Here is an 8,399-nt window from a genome sequence, read left to right as displayed (position 1 = left end):
CAGAGTAGTTGCTTGAAGAAGCCTGCTTGGGAGTCGAGGTACGGGATAAGGTGTCTGCCTGGCCTCTCATTCTCTAGCCATCTGGAAGTTGTAAGGATCTCCATATGATATACTTTGAGGCAGCTGCCCCTGAACCTGAATGAGCCTGAATACATCTTTCACTTCCCATCAGGGCTAGGCTCTTGTGCTACAACTGGTCGTCAGAAACCTTGGCAGGTCTGCCTTTGGATGTGGCCATGTGGGAACCCAAGACACCCTGAATCTGTCTAGGTGTGTGTGGCTCAGTGAGTTAGCATCTGAGCTGTTCGGGAACTATTTCTGGGTCGGAGGGCAGGAAAATGTTGGGAGTTGGAGCTGTGTGCTCTGCTGCAATGGAGACCTGTCAGTATCCAAAAACAAGCCCGGTCAGTCTCCAGAGCATTGGTGGGAAACCCCTGCCTTGTGAGCGATTCCAGGTGTGAATGCCCAGGTATTACCATGGCAGGAGCAGTGGGGGGGGGGGAGCTGGTGGATGCTTGTCTCATTAAAGCCACTCATTGGCTGCTCGGGGTTCAGGCTTGGCTGCCACTCTGGTTTGCTGCTTTTCATGTTGTCAGAGGATCTTCTTGGGAACAAATGACTCAGCAACCTGAATCTCTGGGACTGAGTGGCCTAACTGCCTTTGAGAAGTGATTGGACGCATCCACCTAGGCCCTAAAATTCTGAGCCCCGGAAGAGTGGAAATCTTCTAGATTCGTCAAGCTGCCATTGAATTTGGTTTCTCTCGCTCCTGCCCCAATAGAAGACTCTCAACTCATGGGGTAAGCAGGCAATGTTTTAATTAAGCATTTTGTCCTTAGGAAATTACAGGGAGAAAAAAGGTTCTGGTTTATGCCCCCAAAAAGCAGAAAATAACAAAAATCAGCTCCGGCTGTAATACTAGACTTGTCTCTGGCAAAAAGAGTTAATAGAACAGTGGTCTCAGGGTGAGGACCATTATTTTTTGGGATCCAGGAGAAGCTCCTATGGTTCAAGAAACAATGACGCCACATTTAGTGTGGGACAGCCCTGTCTGGGCTCCAGGCATTGTCACTCAAAGAGTTAAGCTAGTCTTATGGCCACGGAGCCCTCAGAGAAGGCGTGAGCCTGTGGGCACTAGGCCCCCTATGCCCCAGAGCAGCGAGGTCTGGGCTAAAAGGGCCCGGAGAAGTGCGGCCAGAGAAGCGGAGTGTAGGCCCAACTTTTTTTTGCCTTGTTTGACCAGCCTTGGCACTGCCCTCCGGCTCTCCAGGGGAAAAGCTGCAGTTCTGCTCTTGCAACACAAGGAGCAGACTGGAGAATTTAGATCTGCGTCACAGAGCTCTGAGAGAGAGAGAGAGAGGAGAGAGAGAGAGCGAGCGCTCCGTCGATAGGTCTGCTAGCAACAGCCGTGCTGCAGCAGAGAGAGAGAGAGAAATCAAGAAACAAGTCATAGCAACACCGGGCACCAGGTTCTGCCAGCTCACTTGCCAAGCGTTCAGAAATCTGTCGGGGGCCGGAGGCCTCTGGGTAGCCTGGGCTAGGGAGATGACACGCAAGGTGGCACGGGCGGTTCCCGCGGGGAGGAGGTGGGGTGGCGGTGGGGGGCAGGGTCGGGAGCAAGAGGTTTCGGGGCGATGGCGGAAGGTTTGCTGGGACCAGTTTCTGGAACATTCGGGACTGCGGCACCTTACGGCCGACCGAGATTTGGGTCTGCGCAGGCGACGATGGGTGGTCCGATGGGCTTCAGGACTTGATGGCGTAACCCCCTTCTTCCCCCACGTACGTATTTGCTGGGATCCGAGGCGATGTCTCTGCATATGTGGGTGCTCTGTCTTTCTCACCTTCTTTCTCGCTTTTTGCTTTTTTTTTTTTCCTCTGAGGGAGGGTTTTTTCCCACTTTAATTTCTTTTCCCTTAGTGTCAGCTGCTCAAGCCTGACCAGGGTAGAGGAAAGAGTAGCAAGCCGTCCCCGGCGTCCCACCTGACCTCCCAGCCTTTACCCCCATTTCCTTCTATCTGGCAGACAGACAGACAGACAGGTTTCCCAAGTTGTTTGGGTGTCAGTGTCTGTCCGTCCATCCATAAGGTCCTCAGGTGGAAGGTAAGGAGTGAGGAGGAGGAACGCTTTGAGGAAGGCGAGAGGGGCAGCTTTCCAGGGGTTGCCTAGTTTGAAACATTCATCCCTAGGAACCCGGGGCTGGTGGGGGAGCAGGTGGGCAGGATGGGGCGTGGGCTGGGAGAAGTGGGGTAAAGCCGGTACGTTTGTCACTGCGTAGTTGGGGAAAGTGGGGAATGGTGACGCAGTCACTGTTGGGTCTTGTTGGGGGCTCTGGGGGTACAGGTAGTGAGGCTCCTGGGATCTGTAGGGCCAGCTGAGAGGGGTTGAGGATGAGCTGAGAAGGGAAGCTAGCATTTAGAGATTAAATGTCATCCTTTTGGCGTTGGAAAGTTGTTTACCTTGCGCTCTCTGTGTCTCCATGTTGGCACCCTTCCAGTTCACATGTGATGGCCTTCCTTGTACTGCTGCATCATTAACTAAGTGACTGAGCTGGCCTTCCATTGGCCAGGGGAGGGCTCTCACTCCAGACACTTCCTCTGATTGGTGGGTGGGCCAATGGCAGGTGAAAACCTTTTTTTGATTGGTTGAGGGCAGGGTATCAAATCTGAATTTGCATTTCACTTGCTTAAAGGGGAGGGGGGAGAAGCCCAGCAGCTTTCTAAAATCTGTTTAGGGGTGTGCGTATGCTCCTGTGTCTCTGCTTGATTTTGACTGACCAGTTGAAGCCTCTTCCTGTGCTTTTTTAATTTCATGCACTATAAGGAAGAGGAGCTAAGGGCTCCCCCAAACTTTTTTTTTGGAGGAGCAAGGGCTGGGGAGATGGGTGCGCAGAGGGTTGACCAAACTGGAAGAGAATATTTGTTCTTTAGTGGGAATTTTCCGATCAGCCACACCTCAGCGTTGCGGCAAAATAATTCTTGGCTCCCCTGGAAACGCACGGGCAAGGTAGGGCACAGCTGCTACTGCTGCTGTTGCCACCACCCTGGGCTTCCTGCTGACTCTGGGCCACTCCCTGGGGACGAAAGATTTGCATTGACGTCCCGGGCTGTCCAGAGATGAGCCCATTATGGGAAGGACCTGCCTTCTGGAAGCTGCTGCTCCCTGGTGCTTGGAAAGGTGAGGATGGGGACTGAGCCCGGGATACGGCTCAGAAACTGCGTATTTATTTGGTGGGATTTCTGGGAAAGCCACGGGGCCACAAGAGACTTGGAGGTCCCAGGTTAGAAGGGTTTGTCATCCTGGGGAGTGAGGAGAGTGAGAGCAAAACTAGGGCAGCAGGCTGCTCGCCTCTGGTTGGGGGAGGAGGACTTGGAAAAATCAGGGTCCCAGCTCCCCATCCAGCCCTCATTGCAACCCCCATGTCCGTGGGGAGGGGGTTTCCGAGCCCCGCATCTTGCGCAGTGGCCCCCACCCATGACTGCGCATCCGGGAGCGCAATGCGCTTCGGGTCTCCGGCCTAGGACAGCACCGCCCTTCTTATTACATAACGGAGGGCACGGCTGTGCTTTCTCGGCCCTTCCTTGCAACCCTACCTCCTGGCTCCCCAGGGCCCACAGAACTGGGGAGGGTCTGGTGGGGGAGAAGTGAGAAGACTTGACTCCCTTGGGGGGCTTGCTCTTGTCCAGTCAGTGAGAGGGGCTGGGTTTGAAGACAGAAATGGACTGCGGACCCCTGTCTCGGGGTATGAAATGCAGAACGTCCTTCTGAATGCCCTGTGTCACCTATGGGCCCCTAGGACCTCTCGGGGGTGGGGGGAGGCAGTGCCCTTTTTTCTCTCTTATGCTTTCTCAGAGGAAGTTTCTGAAGGGAAAGATGTGACCATTGGGAGAGTAAGGAAGACTTTGCGGGGCCTGTTGGGAGGTGGTTGACAGTTCCCCTCCCCTTGTCTTTAGCTTCCCTTTCCCTGGGTGGGTTGATGGCATTTGGGGACTCCTTTTTATCATAAGGCTGCCATTTTGGAGGCATTTCTGCTGGTCTCGGACATGGTGGCGTTGGTTTTTCTGGTCCTGCTGTGCCAGTTCCGCAGAGTGGGCGGGGGGCGGGGGCTGTGACGGAGGAGGGGAGGGGGGGCAAAAGCGCAGCAGAGGCGGGCACAGCGGTGGCTGCCGCAGTGAAGGTGGCCCCACGGGCAGGACTGCCCAGTGCTACCGTCGGACACAACCCTGGGTGGGGGGTTCCACCAGCTGGGGCCCCGGCTCTGCCCGAACGTGGGCACTGCTCACCGAAGGTCTGGGTCTCCCATGCCTTCTTCAGCCTGAGGCTTAGAGCAGTCCAGGGGGAGGGAAAACCATGTTTTTGAGGGGGAGGGTAAAAGCAGAGATATGGCAGCTCATCTCTGACGAGTTGGACCTGTGGTTTGTGCTCCCCAAATAGGTTCTGTCTCTGGCAGTCTCCCCATGGGGACAGGGGGTGGGGTCCATGGCACCTTTGATGATCTGTTTGGATGGCTCTGCCCTTTCCCCATTTTTTCCCCTCTGTGTTCCTCCGCACGTCCCCTGCCAGGGCCATGGTTCCAGCTGTAGTCCTCCAGTGAGGCTCCCTGCCTCCCGTCCCTCTCCTTTCCAGGCCCTTCTGCGTGCAGCGGCCATCTTGTCTTTCTTGCTCAGAAATTTAAAATGGTTTCTCTTCGTCTCCAGAGTGAGATCCCTTCCCTTTAGCGGGATGCTGGAGGCTGTCTATGACTAGTCTTGTCTTAGCTCTCGTATACAGTCTCACCTTTCCGAGTTTGCCTAAGTGGACCAAGTATTCCAGCAAAACCAGGCAACTTACTTTTTCTTGCCTTTTCTGTTCTCACTGCTGTTATTTTCCATGCCGCCTCCACTGCACCCACCTGCGGCAGTCCCACTATCTCCCAAGGACCTTTCCTGATTACTTTCACGAGAAGCAATCCTCATACCCACCCCTGCCCACTTCGACCAAACTCCCATATCTTCATGCCTCTCTTATGCTACTTTAGATGTGCTGGGGTTCTTTGGGTTTAAGTCTTATATCACCTATTAGATTGTGAGCCCCAGGAAGCTGGGGGAAAGAAAGGAAACATGTACCTATATGGCGTTTTCTGTTTGGCAGGTACCACAGCCAGCTCATTGACGGCACTTATTTCATTTATTCCTCACTGCAGCCCTGCAAGGAGTGGCTGGTAAGTGTTCTGCTCATGATGAGAACCCTGGTGTCTCACAGTCTTTGCATTTTTCGTCTCTCAGTCTTTAGTGTCTATAAAATGCCTCTTAGGTAGATCCCCAAAACGTGTCTATTTAAGGAGTTCTGTGAGTCCCTGATGCTTTGTGGGAGTTTGGGTGGCTCATCTTCCTGAACCCAGGGTCTGGGTCACTTAGCTCTTCCGTGCCACCCTCCCTGCGGCCTCATTAACTTTCTCTTCTTGCTTTGAGGATAGGTTCACGAAAGAGGATGAGTTTGTTTTATTTTTGTAGCTGAAATTAATGGACTACCAAACCTCAGTTTTCCTCTTGGAAGAGGAGGCGGAGGTGGAGGGGTTGCATTACCTTCAGGGCAGACAGAATAACCCCCGGAATCCAGAGATCCGTAGAGACCAGAGAAGCAGAGATGGGGAACTTGGGCAGAGGTAGGTCTACATCTTGACTCTGCCTCACTCATCTGGGTGGTTTGAGACATGTGTACTTGATTTCCCTAAGTCTTAATGTCCCTGGTCAGTGAAATGAAGCCACTATACCTACTACACAGAAATGCCTAATATATTGTCAGACAGGTAGGCTCCTAAGAGAAATTGATGCCCAGTTGTCTGCTGGGGACTTAAGAAAGGAATATATGAGGTAGCTCGAGAAGAAATGGGGGAGAAGGAAGCTTACGTGTCTTCAGTGGTATCATAGGCAGGGGCAGGGAGGAGGTAACCAGGCAGTAGGCACCTGAAGCCTGCGAGGTCGTGCCTTTCCCAACCTGGGCTAAATACCCGCTCTTGCATTAGAACCTTCTGAATCAGGAAAGCACCATGGAAACGTAGATGAGCCATGTGGTGGCAGAGTGAGGGTTAACCAATGAGCCTCCCTGGGATCCTTTTGATGCCAGGTTAGTTTCCCTTCTTTCCGAATGCAGCGGTGGCTGCCCGCTTCCTGACGCTATCGCATCCCGTGGGAGGGGAGTTGGACACCCTAAAGCCCCTCGTCACCAGTTCCGGGGCTGCAGAGCAGGGAGTGACGACAGCTCATGAGTCGTCAGCCGACGGCAGCGGGGACCCTGGTGACGGCTGCTTTGTTGTTTTTTTCCTCTTCGGATGATGACTCAGTGTGTCGGGAGCCGGGAGATGGAGCACTCAGCCGAGTGGCCAGGACGTTCTGTCAACATGAAAGCAGCAAAAACAGCTTGTCGGGGCTCAGAGCTGACCCTGGGCTGGGGTCATTTTCAGGAAGGGCTTGGCAAAGGAAAGGCGGCCGCCACGTACTGGGTTGGCAGGGGTGATACCAGGTAACTTAACAGGGCTCTGTAGACCCTTGAATTTTAGACCCTGAAAAGAAAACGCAGCCGTTGTGTTACTAGATGAGCTTGGCAACCAGGATCGCTTCTTGAGCTCCTCGCATTCGTCCCCGACAAAGAGACATCTTCTTGGGTCCAGAAAACCCCCTTGGGGAATTCTCAGTGTGGCTCATGGCCTTGGATGGAGGGCAGGTCCCTTTTGCGGGAGGAGCAAGGGTGAGGCCTGGCAGCCCTAGTGCCTGCTGCGGCGATGTGGTGTCTTGGGGGTCTCCTCTGCCGGCGTCACGCGAAGATGGTGGCTCCCACGGCACCAGCCTCAAGCCGAAGACCAGCTCTCTCGGGCAGCCTTGCTTCAGCGTCCCCTTTCCTTATCCCAAATCCCAAGCTTTTCTTCTCCTTCACCGTCTTCCTCGCTTCCTCCTCAGGTGCCGTGGTGGGCCTTGACCTCCGCGTCTGTGTGTCTGTGCGGTGTGTGGTGTCATCATGGCGGCTCGGGGTTCTAGGCTTTTCTCTCGTCTGCAGCAATGCGCTTTGTGCGCGTGACGCCCCCGCGGCCCCGCCCCGCCGCCCAGGCTCCGCCCCGCCGCCCGGCCTGTCCCTGAGACCCAGGGAGGAGACGGGCCCTCCGTTCTTTCGCCGCAGAATCTCGGCCAAACCACCATCATCCCCAGCATCTGGCTTCTCTTCTCTCCTCCCCCGCTGTCGGCCAGCGTCTGGGGCAGAGGAGCAAACAACTTGTGGGAGGGGACGATGGAGGGACAGACAGCCTGGCCGAGCTCTCTGGCCTCTTCAGCCCGGGTGCCATTTTTCTCAGCCTCCCGCGCTCCTGTGGACGATGCCCGCTCTGACCTTTGTCGCCGCGCACCTGCTCTTCCCCCGAGGACCCCCGCGTGTACCTCGTTGGGATCTGGGGTCTCAGGAGCCCAGAAGGAGCAGGGGGACCCGGCCCAGGTCACAACGGAGAGCTGAAGAGACAGGCAAGGGGGTAGGAGCTGGCCGACCCCACCCAAGTTCAAAGGCAGCCCCATCACCACCACCACCCCTTTTTTGCAGTCATGTCTTTTCCAGCCTAAGTAGAGAGCAACTTGACCTGAAAAAATTTGTGTCTCTATGTGGGTGTTGTAACATCTGCGGATCTTTGTCCGGAAGCTGCGCTGTGCCGAGAGCCCAGGTTCTGTGCTTCAGGAAGCTGTTGTCCTTCGGGTTTGTTTTTGCAGCAGTGTGGTGGATGGGTCCTCCTCGACGAGCCCCCGTGCCCGCTGCGACTGGCCTTTCTCCAGTACGCTGGGCCCGGCGGTGGCCCTGCTTGTCGGTGGACAGGGCGCCACAGTGGAGGGCCGCGTCCGGGGGCCCAGAAGAGACCCCGATGATTGGGGCCTGTGCGTTGTGCCTTGCCTGGTGGTCCCTAGGAACTGAGCCCACCTTTCTCTTCTTCCCCACAGAGAACTCAGGGGAGTTGGGCTCCAGGAGTAGGTGACAGCCTGCTGGAGACTCCACTGATGACGGTGCTGGCGTTCAGAAGATAGTCGTCATCCTGTGGGGTAAACGTGTTGCCCGTTTGCGTGTCTTATTTGGAACACACAAAAAAGGAGCTGCCTGGCAGCCTGGCTCTCCGCAGTAAGTATCTGCATTCTTTTATCCCTTCGAATGTCGGAAGCGGACGGATGCGGTGCTGAACCCAGCCGGCTCTTGCGCCTTCTCGGTTCTTTCCTGCACAGCCCCGCCCTCGGTCCTCCAGAAGCGGGCACTGGATCCGTTTCCCCATGCTGCTGGAGAGCTGTAGAGAGCCTAGCACTCAGTGTTCCGCCCCCGTGCATCCCCCTTGGGTTCAGGAGAAGTCGATTCTCCCTAAAATGGAGCCGAGAGGCCGGGTCTCCCGGAACTGAGTGTTC

General features: G+C 55.4%; 2 long non-coding RNA genes across 2 annotated transcripts; one reads left to right on the top strand and one right to left on the bottom strand.

The window, feature by feature from the left end:
* Nucleotides 1-801: 801 nt before the first annotated feature.
* LOC145507877 (uncharacterized) lies at nt 802-2,529 on the bottom strand. Its single transcript, XR_014055220.1, has 2 exons — nt 2,457-2,529; nt 802-1,933 (listed from the first exon to the last, which is right to left on the bottom strand). It is a non-coding gene; the product is annotated as an uncharacterized LOC145507877 (long non-coding RNA).
* Nucleotides 1,419-6,967, top strand: LOC145507872 (uncharacterized). The gene is made up of 3 exons (XR_014055215.1): nt 1,419-1,779; nt 5,128-5,197; nt 6,130-6,967. It is a non-coding gene; the product is annotated as an uncharacterized LOC145507872 (long non-coding RNA).
* Nucleotides 6,968-8,399: the final 1,432 nt, after the last annotated feature.

This window comes from Giraffa tippelskirchi, chromosome 5 (assembly GCF_054371585.1).
Source record: "Giraffa tippelskirchi isolate mGirTip1 chromosome 5, T2T-mGirTip1v1.2.pri, whole genome shotgun sequence".
Classification (NCBI taxonomy): domain Eukaryota; kingdom Metazoa; phylum Chordata; class Mammalia; order Artiodactyla; family Giraffidae; genus Giraffa; species Giraffa tippelskirchi.
This window is presented reverse-complemented; position numbering and strand designations above follow the sequence as displayed.